The 13,257-nt window shown below is 44.7% G+C and overlaps 1 protein-coding gene across 2 annotated transcripts in view; it reads left to right on the top strand.

Annotated features, from left to right (window-relative positions):
• cd99 (CD99 molecule) overlaps positions 1–13,257 on the top strand; it is an 85,318-nt gene that overhangs the window by 15,847 nt on the left and 56,214 nt on the right. The window lies entirely within an intron of this gene.

Here is a 13,257-nt window from a genome sequence, read left to right as displayed (position 1 = left end):
CGGTAAGTAAGCACTTTTACAATTTGAAGAGACAGTAATGTGGACATCAAAAATCAGATAAAAATTGTGCATTCAGGTCTAAAACTACCAGCTGATTCTTTTTTCTTCATAGTGCTTGGGGAACACTCAGTTTCCAGGTGTCTTTTATTGGTTTGGAGTTGTGGGCATCGTTGGCCAGGCCAACATTTATTGCCCAGCCCTAATTGCCCTTGAAGGTGGTGAGCTGCCTGTGCTGTAGAGGGGCCATGGGGAAGGAGACCCAGCGCTGCTATGGAAATGAGGTGAGATGGGTCTTCACTAAAAGCTAGTGAACATTTACAAGAAGTAAGCAAAAACTTTTGTAGAATGGTGGCCTTTCACAAGGGGTTTGGAATTCAAAAGTGAGGAAGTGATGCTTCTGTTGTACAAAGCCTGAATCAGACTCCGTCTTGAGTATTGTGTTAAGTTTTATGTGTCAAACCTCTGGGATGGTATATTGGCTTTGGAAGGCATGCAGCCCTGGTTTACTAGAATGACACCAGGGATATGAAATTAACCTTTGAGGATAGGTTGCATAAACTTCCCTTGAGTATAGAAAGTTAGGAGATCTGATCAGTGCTTTAATATGAAAAGGGGATTCGATAGATACAGGGAAATTATTAACTCTGACGGGCTTAAAATTAGAGCTTGGTCATTCAGAAGTGACGCCAGGAAGCACTTTTTACACAAGGTTACGAACTTGGAACTGGCTCCACTGAAAGACTGGATCTTGGGCAAGTTGAAGTTTTCAGGCGAGGTATTTTTGTTGGGTAAAGGTATCAAAGGATATGGAGAAGGTAAATTAAATTGAAGTACAGATCAGCCATGATCTAATTGAATGGAGGATGGGGTTTGAGGGACTGAATGGCCTGCTATCCCTGCATTTTTCTAGGTTCCCAGCCCTTTTTCTATTCTCTCTATTCTATGTTAATGGGTGTCCCAAAGAAGTTGGTGGTGGGATTGAACTAGGACCCTCGCAGACTAGTTTCAAGGAGAACCTGGGAGTGTCCCAAAGAGGAAAACAACATTCGGGAAGTTTAAAATAATAACAAGAAATGCTGGAACCACTCAGCAGGTCTGGCAGCATCTGTGAAAAGAGAAGCAGAGTTAACATTTCGGGTCAGTGACCCTTCATCGGAGCTGGGTCAGTGATTGAGGTTCCAGCATTTCTTGTTTTTATTTCAGATTTCCAGCATCCGCAGTATTTTGCTTTTATTAGGGAAGTTTAATTTGCTTCCCTTCACTGGTATCTTGGGACATTCTTGTTACGTAGTCAGTCAATTATAGCATAGGAGGCCATTCGGCCTGTTGACTCCATGCTGGCTATTCACAGAGCAATCCAGTCAGTCCCACTCCCCCGTTCAATCCTCATAGCCCTACAAGTTTATTTCCTTCAAGTGCCCATCCAGTTTCCTTTTGAAATCATTGATTGATAACTCTCTGCTGTCACCACTCTCGTGGCTGACTGGTTCCAGTTGATTACCACTCGCTACATAAAAAAAGTTCTTCACACTCCCCTGCATCTCTTGCCCAAAACCTTCAATCTGTGTCCCCTAGTCCTTGTACCATCAGTTAATGGGTACAGTTTTTCCTTGTCTAACTTATCTAAACCTGTCATAATCCTCCTCCTCCGCCACCCACAACGGCCACAGGGCTCCGGCTCAGAGTCCAGGGGCTGGAGGCCACGCTAAAGGACACTACGATGCATCAGGAAGGGGGACGGTTACGCCTGGGTACTATGTTCCAGAATGCAGTCGCACCCCTTAGGGATAGGGTCTTCTGATTTGGTCAGGGACAGGAGGGTGCGAATGCATGTGGTAAGTATGGGCATTGAGAAGTTAGAAGTGGAGGAGCCTCAGCCCTTGCAATTGTCCAACAAGTTTGTGGTTCTTGCAGCTTGTATGGATGAGAGCAGAGGCTGTAAGGTGGATGAACAAACTGGCCATGGCACTGTGGTACAGGAAACCACTTGAGCTGGGGGAATAAATAGAAATGTTATGGTTGTGGGGGGACAGTATATCATCAGGTGAGTTCTTTGTAGCCAAGAGCGAGGGTCCAAAAGGCTGTGTTGTCTGCCTGGTGCCAGGGATTGGGGCATCTGCTCAGGGCTGGAGAGGAATTTGCAGTGGGAGAGGGAGGATCCAGTTGTTGTGGTCTGCGTGGGTACCAGTCTCAGGACTAGGAAGGGGGTTCTATTTTGGGATTATGAGCTGCTAGGGGCTAAATTAAAAAGCAGAACCTCAAAGGCAATATACTCTGGATTATTACCTGAGCCAAAAGTAAATTGGCATAGGGTAAATAAGGTTAGAGAGATGAATATGTAGCTTAAAGACTGTGGGAGGAATAAGTTTCAATTCATGTTCGTATGTTTATACAAGTTCAGCATAACTTCCCTGCTTTTGTACTGTATGCTTCTATTTATGAATCCCATGACCCCATATGCTTTGTTATCCACTCTCTATATTCTGCACCCTCAGGTCTCTCTGTTCCTGTACACTCTTTAGAACTGTACCATTGAATCTATATTGCCTTATACTATCCCTTCTGTCAAAATGAACCACCTCGCACTTGTCTGTATTAAATTCCAACTGCTACCTGTCTGCCCATTCTGCTAGCCCATGTCCTGGGTTCGTATCATTCTCACTGATTGCCCATGACACCAAACTTGGAGTGGCAAATTTTGAAATTCTACTGTTTTCCAAGATCCAAATCATTTATTTATGGAAAAAAAGCAGTGGTCCCAGCATTGACTTTTGGAACACAGTCTACCATCCTCCAGCCTGAAGAACAGCCATTTACCACCGCATGCTGTTTTCTGTCCTTAAGCCAATTTTTTTTTCGTCCAATTGGACACTGACCCTCCTTTTCCATGTGCCTCAATTTTGTTAACCAGCCTTTTATGTGGTACTTTATCAAATGCTTTCTTAAAATCCATATAGACAACTTCAGCAACTTATTGCTACCCCTGTTTCTCAGTCAAGACCCTACCAGGCAGCTGCCCTGTGTAGCAATATGCTTGGCCCCAGTTAAAAGCCTGGGGCAGCAAGTTCTAGATGATCTACGCCTTTGACAGGCATGCCTATTGGGTGCACTGATCCCTTGTAGTGTCTGGGAGTGAGGAGGAAGGAAAGAAAGTATGAAGAGAAAAATTGTCCTTTAATAGGTCAGTATTGCACCGCCAGAGGCTGCTAGCATGTTCCGCAAATACTGCAGCGGTGTCAATATTAACAATTGCAACAGAAGGTTCCCACAGATTCCATGTTATTAGCGAGTGTCTGCACAAACAAAATCACATATACAAGACCTTTGAACTCTTAAATTTGTAACTTGAGAAAGCTGCAGCTGACTTCATTCTGTCTTTACTTCCTACCAGCTCCTTTCCTGCTGTTGTACACTTGTTATATTTAGCTTCCTTTGAAAGATTTTAAGAAATAAGTCAACAACTTATAAACTTAAAAAAAAAAATCCAGTTTTGCACCAGCTCTAGTGATTAGAAAATGGGTTTACTTTTGCAGTGTGCAAGTAGAATTTACTCATTAGTAATGGCCTTTTTATGCTGAGATCGGGTCAGTGTTAACTTCTAAGCGGGCAAAATTGTAACCAGTACTTTAGATTAGATTAGAGATACAGCACTGAAACAGGCCCTTCGGCCCACCGAGTCTGTGCCGAACATCAACCACCCATTTATACTAATCCTACACTAATCCCATATTCCTACCAAACATCCCCACCTGTCCCTATATTTCCCTACCACCTACCTATACTAGTGACAATTTATAATGGCCAATTTACCTATCAACCTGCAAGTCTTTTGGCTTGTGGGAGGAAACCGGAGCACCCGGAGAAAACCCACGCAGACACAGGGAGAACTTGCAAACTCCACACAGGCAGTACCAGGAATCGAACCCGGGTCCCTGGAGCTGTGAGGCTGCGGTGCTAACCACTGCGCCACTGTGCCGCCCTCAATACCCACTCAATAGCCACTTTGAGGAATGCTGCAGACTGCACACATTGGGGTGCAAATCTACAGCGGTGATTCCTCACAGACTTGAGTCATGCCTCTGGATAGTTATCAAGTCAAGGCTGGCATGTACCCATATGGAGAGAAATTTTTTGTATGATCAGTAGTTCGCTATTATTAACTCCAGTTTTTTTTTCACTTACTGCTTGGTGGCGGATAATCCTGTCTCCAGTCATGTTTTCTTGTTTTTTTTGCTGCTGAGCAATAGGAGACATTGGGCTGGATTTTAGTTCCAGGGTCCTGATCCAGACGCGGGCTGAATTCCTGGTCGGTGTTACGACCAGGTGAGCAATGTGTCCAAGGGTCTTTTGCTGTGTTGACTTGGTCTTATTGTAACAGGGTTTAAGTTTAAACACACTCTGCTTTGAGCTCCCCTTTGTGAATCTTCTTGCATGACTTTCCAATTATAAGGCAAAGAAATAAGCACAAACAGGCTTTCTGTGGTTTAAAGAAGAAAGATTAAATTTATTAAACCTTAAACTTTAAACTCTAATACAGTTCACGCCTATGGATATGTGTGTGCCCACGCTAGCGTGCACATGCAATATAAACTTGCAGATAGGGACAGAAGAGAGCAGAGAAAAAATAAGTGGAACAATTTGAGGCAATATCTTACTGTTTCTTGAGCTCGCTGTAGTCCTTGGTTGAAGATATGGTCTTGCGTTTTGTTGGTTTTAAGACAACGATTGGGCTCCTTGTTCACATGGGAAAGCTTTTTATCTGAGTTTCACATGTTTTCACAAGATTCAGTTCTGTGGGAAGAGATGAGGGCAGATAGAGAGGGGAGGAGATGTTCTCAGTCCATGAGCGCACAGCTTTCTCTGCTCTAATTAATTTTAAAAAATCATTCATGGAATGTGGGCGTCGCTGGCTAAGCCAGCATTTATTGCCCAATTCCTAATTGCCCGCGAAGGTGGTGGTGAGCTACTTTCTTGAACCGCTGCAGTCCATGAGAGGTAGTTACACCCACAATGCTGTTGGGAAGGGAGTTCCAGGATTTTGACCCGGCACAGTGGCGCAGTGGTTAGCACCGCAGCCTCACAGCTCCAGGGACCCGGGTTCGATTCTGGGTACTGCCTGTGTGGAGTTTGCAAGTTCTCCCTGTGTCTGCGTGGGTTTCCTCCGGGTGCTGCGGTTTCCTACCACAAGCCAAAAGACTTGCAGGTTGGTAGGTAAATTGGCCATTATAAATTGTCACTAGTATAGGTAGGTGGTAGGGAAATATAGGGACAGGTGGGGATGTTTGGTAGGAATATGGGATTAGTGTAGGATTGGTATAAATGGGTGGTTGATGTTCGGCACAGACTCGGTGGGCCGAAGGGCCTGTTTCAGTGCTGTATCTCTAATCTAATCTAAAACAGTGAAGGAATGGCGATTATAGTTCCAAGTCAGGATGGTGTGTGACTTGGAAGGGGAATTTTCAGGTGTTGTTCCCATGCATTTTCTGCCCTAGTTGGTAGAGCTTGCGGGTTTGGAAGGTGCTGTCTAAGGAGCCTTGGTGCGTTGCTGCAGTGCATCTTGTATTTGGTACACGCTGCTGCCACTGTGTCAGTGGTGGAGGGAGTGAATGTTTATGAATGGGGTGCCAATCAAGCAGGCTGTTATTTCTTGGATGGTGTTGAGATTTTTGTGTTGGAACTGCAACCATCCAGGATAGTGGAGAGTATTTCCTCACATTCCTGACTTGTGCCTTGTAGATGGTGGACAGGATTTGGGGAGTCAGGAGGTGAGTTACTCACCGCAGGGTTCCTAGCCTCTGACCTGCTCTTGTAGCCACGGTATTTATATGGCTACTCCCAGTTCCATTTCTAGTCAATGGTGGCCCCAAGGATGTTGATGGTGGGGGATTCAGCAATGGTAATGTCTTTGAATATCAAGTGGAGATGGTTATTTTTTTTATTTTAGAGATACAGCACTGAAACAGGCCCTTCGGCCCACCGAGTCTGTGCCGACCAACAACCACCCATTTATACTAACCCTACAGTAATCCCATATTCCCTATCCCCTCCCTACACTAGGGGCAATTTACAACAGCCAATTTACCTATCACCTGCAAGTCTTTGGATGTGGGAGGAAACCGGAGCACCCGGCGAAAACCCACGCAGACACAGGGAGAACTTGCAAACTCCGCACAGGCAGTACCCAGAATCGAACCCTGGTGCCCTGGAGCTGTGAGGCTGCGGTGCTAGCCACTGTGCTGCCCATTCTCTTGTTGGAGATGGTCATTGCCTGGCATTTGTGTGGCACGAATGTTACTTGCCACTTATCAGCCCAAGCCTGGATATTGTCCAGGTCTTGCTGCATTTCTACACAATGACTTCAGTGTCTGAGGAGTCATGAATGGTGCTGAACATTGTGCAATCATCAGCAAACATCCCCACTTCTGACCTTATGATTGAAAGAAAGTCATTGTTGAAGCAGCTGAAGATGGTTGAGCCTAGGACACTACCCTGAGGAACTCCTGCAGTGATGTCCTGGTGCTTCGAAGATTGACCTTCAACATCCGCAACCATCTTTCTTTGCGTTAGGTATGACTCCAACCAATGGAGAGTTTTCCCCCTGATTCCCATTGACTTCAATTTTGCTCGGGCTCCTAGATGCCATACTTGGTCAAATGCTGCCTTGATGTCGAGAGCAGTCACTCTCACCTCACCTCATGAGTTCAGCTCTTTTGCCCATGTTTGAACCAAGGCTTTGATGTGGTCAGGAGCTGAGTGGCCCTGGTGGAACCCAAACTGAGTGTCACTGAGCAGGTTATTGCTAAGCAAGTGCCGCTTGATGGCATGGTTGATGACACCTTCCATCACTTTTTACTGATGATTGAGAGTAGACTGATGGGTGATAATGGGCCGGGTTGGACTTGTCCTGCTTTTTGTGTACAGGACATACCTGGGCAAATTTCCACATTGCAGGGTAGATGCCAGTGTTGTAGCTGTACTGGAACAGCTTGGCTAGGGGTGCGGCAAGCTCTGGAGCACGTGTCTTCAGTGCTATTGCTGGAATATTGTCAGGCTTTGCAGTATCCAGTGCCTTCAGTCGTTTCTTGATATCACATGGAGTGAATTGAATTGGCTGACTCTGGCATCTGTGATGCTGGGGACTTCAGGAGGAGACCAAGATGGATCATCAACTCGGCACTTCTAGCTGAAGATTGTTGCAAATGCTTCAGCCTTTTCTTTTGCACCGATGTGCTGGGCTCCCCCATCATTGAGGATGGGGATCTTTGTGTAGTCACCTTCAGTTAGTTGTTTAATTGTCCACCGCCATTCACGGCTGGATGTGGCAAGACTGCAGAGCTTCAATCTGATCCTTGGTGAATTCAAATTCAACAAAACTCCCAGGTTGCCCAGCAGGTTAGTCATGTGACTAGTTCCTTATATGGAACTGTCTCCCAAACCTTTGGAAGTTCGATTTCTCTGCAAGAGCCAGTTGGGTCATGTGACGAAAACTGGTCTGTCCACTTCTGTATATTGGGGAAGCAACTGCTGAGTCCCCATTGTTCCACCGTTGTCTGGTACTATGCAGATGTTCTTCCAGTCAGGACTTGCAATTTTAAGTTTTTGTTCATGTGGTGAAATAATGTGTGCCTCAGTCTTGGCAGGTGGGGGATTTGCCTAACAGTTGGAAACCCGGAAGTATCCGTGGTGGGACCCTGGAGGAAATTTTTGAGGAGGCAGCGAATTAAGAGGCCATCTACTCGAGCCCTGCCAATTAAGGATGACTGGACTTCTCAGTCGAGATGGCCAATGGGAGTGCTTGAGGCTCTGGGCGACTAGCAGCCCCACCAGGAGGAGTGGGCACTGATGATTGTAGGTGAGAGAACGAGAGGGTGCCTCAAGATGGCACTTGTGCTGGTTGGAGTGGGGGTAGAATTAAAGTTATCACTTGCACCCTGGTTTGCCACTAGGAGGCTGCTTTCATCCATCTGCCGTCTGGAAAATTCCAGACAGCGTGTGAAGTGTGCCCATAGTAGGCACTTTAATTGACCTTAACGGTTGGTCGCCGTCTCTCTCCAGAAGCAGCCTCACTGAAGATGGGCCGGAGGTGAGAACTGACAGGCTGGCCAAAGGTGGAAAAAGGTTAGCACGTCCAGCGCGAAATTGCCTGCACATCCACCTCCAAATCTGCTGCCTTCGCAGAATGAAAATCCAGCCCATTCTTTCCCACAGATGGGCTAAAGAAGGGCATTAAATCTGCTCAGAGCTGCAAAAGAAGGTGGGCATGTCACAGGCCTCTGGGCCTTTTGTGAGTGTTACTAGACTCCGCTATTCCAGTACTGTCCTGACCGACCTCCATAAACGTGAGCTCATCCAAAACTCTGCCAGTGTCCTAAACTGCACTAAATCCCACTCACCCATCACCCCTGTGCTTGCTGACCAACATGGGCTCTCAGCCCACCAGTGTCTTTTAAAAGCAAACTTTAAATACGATGCCTTGCAATTTTGTAAGAAGTAATCTCTTGTGATTCACTTAGTTCAGCAACAAGGAATTCATGCCATACCATAACAATTATTGGAGGCACAGGCCTCGTACTGTACCAGCTTGTCCTTGAAATACACTGCAATGCTTTAAATGCATCCTATTCAATCTTTTCATTTGGGGGGGGGGGAGGAGCTTTTTAAAAAGTAATTGGCCTTTTTTGCAATTAATTTTTATCCATCTGTTTTCCAGTTTTACTTTTGAAATTTTGTTTAACTGAGGACTAGGTCCCCACAGATATTCTAGTTTCGAATGTGATGTGAAATGGTTTTTTAAGGACCTGATAAAGTTGGTATGTTAACATTTCATGATGGCGATGTTTAATTTTCTCTGAATAATAGTTCCTCTCCACCCTTGGAGACAGGCAAGAAACTTAACAGATACAAACACTGCTGTAACTTGAGCTATAATTTGGGAGAGTCTGGTGTGTTTATTTTCCAGTATAAAGTAACTTTATATTTTCTGACTGTGTGTTCTTTGTTTAAAAGCCATCATTGACCTGTATGGAATAAGAGGCTTATAAGATGACAACAACTTGCATTTATCTCACACCTTTGTGCGAAACCACATAGAGATATTAGAACAGGACGACCAAAAGCTTAGTAGGTTTTAAGGAGTATCTTAAAGGAGGAAAGGGAGAGGTTTCGGGAGCAAATTACAGAGCCTTGGGGCTTTGACAGCTGAAGGCACAGCCACCAATGGTGGAGTAATTAAAATCGTGGATGAGGCAAGAGGCCGGAATTAGAGAAGCACAGATATTGTGGAAGATTGTGGGGCTGGAGGAGTTTAGATATAGGGAGGGGTGAAGCTATGGTAGGATTTGAAAACGCGAATTAGAATTTTAAAATTTGAGAGGCGTTGCTTAACTGGGAGCAGTGCAGGTGAGCGAGCGCAGGAATGGATGCGTGAACGAGATCTGGTGTAAGGACACAGGCAGGAGAATTTTGGATGAGCTGAAGTATACGAGGATTTTTGATGGAGGCCAGTGAAGAATGAATTGGAGTAGTCAAGTGTAAAGATAACGAAGGCGTGGGTGAGGGTTTCGGTCACAGATGAGTTATGTTGGGACCTATTGTGGAAATAGGCAGACTTGGTGACGGCATGGGTATGTTTTTGGAAGCATATCTTTGGTTCAAATATGACAGCAAGGTTTTGAACAATCTAGTTCAGCCTCGCAGTTTCTAGGAAGAGGGATGGAGTCAGTAGCTAAGGAGTGGAATTTGTAGTGGGGACCGCAGACAATGGATTTGTTTTTTTTCTAGTATTTAGTTGGAGGAAATTTCTGCTCATCCAGTACTGGGTGTCAGATGAGCAGTCTTGACAGTGGAGGAGTCGAGGGGTGTTTGTGAGAGCTGAGTGTTGTCAGTGTAAATGAACAAACTGACCTTGTGTTTTTGGATGATGTCATGGATGGGTAATGTGCAGAGGAGAGATATTTAATATTTTTAGTAAATCAATGCCATAATATTTCCAAACTCTATTCACAGAATAGCTTTAGAAGTTGGGGAAGTTATCTATTAGTTAAATGTCTATTAATATCATACTGTATAATTAGCTGAGGAATCTCTAGTTTATTGCTATTTGAGTATTTAATCCTTGATTGTTCTAATCCTCATTTCTACTCCTGAAATCTGTCTTTCACTGTGTGCCTCTCTTTAACACATTTGTAAAATGCTGTTTATCAGAGGCTGATCTTTCAACTGAATTGAAGATTACCCTCCAAACCTGACCAGCAGGAAACTGGCTGGTTAGATTGAAATGACCCCCGTTGTGTATTTCCAGAATTCCTTTTTTTTGTTTCGTCCAACTGACAGATGGCCCACTAGAACTATGCTATATCCTTGTGAAAGTTGGCTAAATCACTTCTTTGACTGCAACAGCAATAAAATGGAAAATGTAGTGAGTTATGTGATTCCACTAGTTCATGCATTCTTCTAAAAATTATTCATTTGACAGACAGGCTGGGCAGTATAAAACCTGAGTTGAGCTTGCAGATCTGAGGGAAACTGTAGTTTCTAAAAGGATACATGATGTAAGAGATTTTAAAACATTGTTTACTTAACTGGTACTACAGCAACAATTTATTTTAGTTTTAGTTCAGAGATACAGCACTGAAACAGGCCCTTCGGCCCACAGAGTCTGTGCTGACCATCAACCACCCATTTATACTAATCCTACACTAATCCCATATTCCTACCACATCCCCACCTGTTCCTATATTTCCCTACCACCTACCTATACTAGGGGCAATTTATAATGGCCAATTTACCTACCAACCTGCAAGTCTTTTGGCTGCGGGAGGAAACTGGAGCACCCGGAGGAAACCCACGCAGACACAGGGAGAACTTGCAAACTCCACACAGGCAGTACCCAGAATTGAACCCGGGTCACTAGAGCTGTGAGGCTGCGGTGCTAACCACTGCGCCACTGTAATTATAAAGCACCTTTAATGTAGTAAAATGTCTTGGTGCTTCATAGGAGTGTTACCAGACAAAGTTGGACACCGAGCCCCCTAAGGAGGTATTGGAACAAGTCAGAGTAGGTTTTAAGGAACACCTTGAAGGAAGAGAAGTAGGTGGAGAGGGGTGGGCGCGAGTTCTAGAACTTTGGGCCAGGCAGTTGAAGACACAGCTGCCAATGCTGAAACTATTTAAAATCAGGGTGTGCAAAAGACCAGAATTGGATGGGGCTCAGATCCTGGAGGAGGTTAGAGATGGGGAGGGATGAGACCACAGAAGGATTTGAGCACTATGAGAATTTTAAATTCAAGGCATTGCCTGGCCGGGAGTCAGCGTAGGTCAGTAAGCTCGGAGGTGATGAATGACAAGGATTTGGTGTGAGTTCGGATACGGTAGGTGAATTTTGGATGAGCTAAGGTTCAGAAGTTGGAAGACTGACCAGGAAAACATATGAGAAGTTGTGTCTAGAGGTAACAGAAGCACGTTTTTATATTTTAAAAAAAAAGTGAACATACGGGCGGCACAGTGGCGCAGTGGTTAGCACCGCAGCCTCACAGCTCCAGGGACCCTGGTTCGATTCCGGGTACTGCCTGTGTGGAGTTTGCAAATTCTCCCTGTGTCTGCGTGGGTTTTCTCCGGGTGCTCCGGTTTCCTCCCACAAGCCAAAAGACTTGCAGGTTGATAGGTAAATTGGCCATTATAAATTGTCACTAGTATAGGTAGGTGGTAGGGAAATATAGGGACAGGTGGGGATGTTTGTTGGGAATATGGGATTAGGGTAGGATTAGTATAAAAAAAAAATGGGTGGTTGATGTTCGGCACAGACTCGGTGGGCCGAAGGGCCTGTTTCAGTGCTGTATCTCTAATCTAATCAAAAAAAATCTAATCATAAATTCTAATCAAAGTCATCAAAGCAATTTCATGAGGCAACTGTTATAAATCTAAAGGAAAGTAATGAATCAAGTAGAAAAAGGACAAAACTGAATTAATGGAGTATCGTTTAGGACCACGGAGAGCCAGTGATGTACTTTTATAGCCTCGTCATTGTTGCCATGTGGGAAAAGATATAAACAACTCCTCCTGTCAGAAATGAGTGTGCCAGATAGGGGCAATTGTGTCATTCATGTCTCAATAGTCTAAATGTGCTGCTCCTGCCCCAATACATGAACCAGATCATTTTCTTAAAGAATTTAATCATGTAAGAACATAAGAAGTAGAATCTTGTGTGTTTCAATGAGATCACCTCATTCTTCTAAACTCCAGAGCGTATAGACTCATTCTATTCAATCACCCTGCGCCGAACAAGACTCTCATTCCAGGAATCCATCCAGTGAATCTTCGTTGCGCCTTCTCTAAGATGGGTATATCCTTCCTTGGGTACGAAGACCAAAACTGTACTCCTGATATGGTCTCACCAAAGTCCTGAACAATTGCAGCAAGACTTCCTAACTCTTGTATTCCAACCTCCTTGTTGTTTAGGCCAAAATACCACTTGCCTTCCTAAGTGCTTACTGTACCTACTTGTTAACGTTCTGTGATTTGTGTACAAAAACAGCCAAATCATTCTGGGCACCAATATTTAATAGTTTCTCACTATTTAAAAATACTTTTTTTTTAATTCTTCCTACCAAAATGAATAACCTCACACTTACCCATTTTGTACTCCATCTGCTATCAGACCCACCGGCCGTCCATGTCTCCGTTATAAAGACGTCTGCAAACGCGACATGAAATCGTGTGACATTGATCACAAGTCGTGGGAGTCAGTTGCCAGCATTCGCCAGAGCTGGCGGGCAGCCATAAAGACAGGGCTAAATTGTGGCGAGTCGAAGAGACTTAGTAGTTGGCAGGAAAAAAGACAGAGGCGCAAGGGGAGAGCCAACTGTGCAACAGCCCCAACAAACAAATTTCTCTGCAGCACCTGTGGAAGAGCCTGTCACTCCAGAATTGGCCTTTATAGCCACTCCAGGCGCTGCTTCACAAACCACTGACCACCTCCAGGCGCGTATCCATTGTCTCTCGAGATAAGGAGGCCCAAAAGAAGAAAGAAAGAAAAGAAAAAACTCCATCTGCTACCTTGCTGCCCCCTCGCTTTAACCTGGTCTATATCTTTTTGCAGCCTCTGTGTCCTCTTCACAGCTTACTTTCCCACCATCTTTGTATCATCAACTGAGCAAACTTAGATGAAGGGACTGAACGTAATGTAGCCAAGACATTGATGTAGATTGTGAACAGCTGAGGTTCAAGCACCAAACCTTGCTGCATTTACTAGTTACAGCC

This window comes from Heterodontus francisci, chromosome 6 (genome assembly GCF_036365525.1).
Source record: "Heterodontus francisci isolate sHetFra1 chromosome 6, sHetFra1.hap1, whole genome shotgun sequence".
NCBI classification, from domain to species: domain Eukaryota; kingdom Metazoa; phylum Chordata; class Chondrichthyes; order Heterodontiformes; family Heterodontidae; genus Heterodontus; species Heterodontus francisci.
Note: the sequence above shows the minus strand (reverse complement) of the source record. Positions and strands in the feature narration are given on the sequence as shown.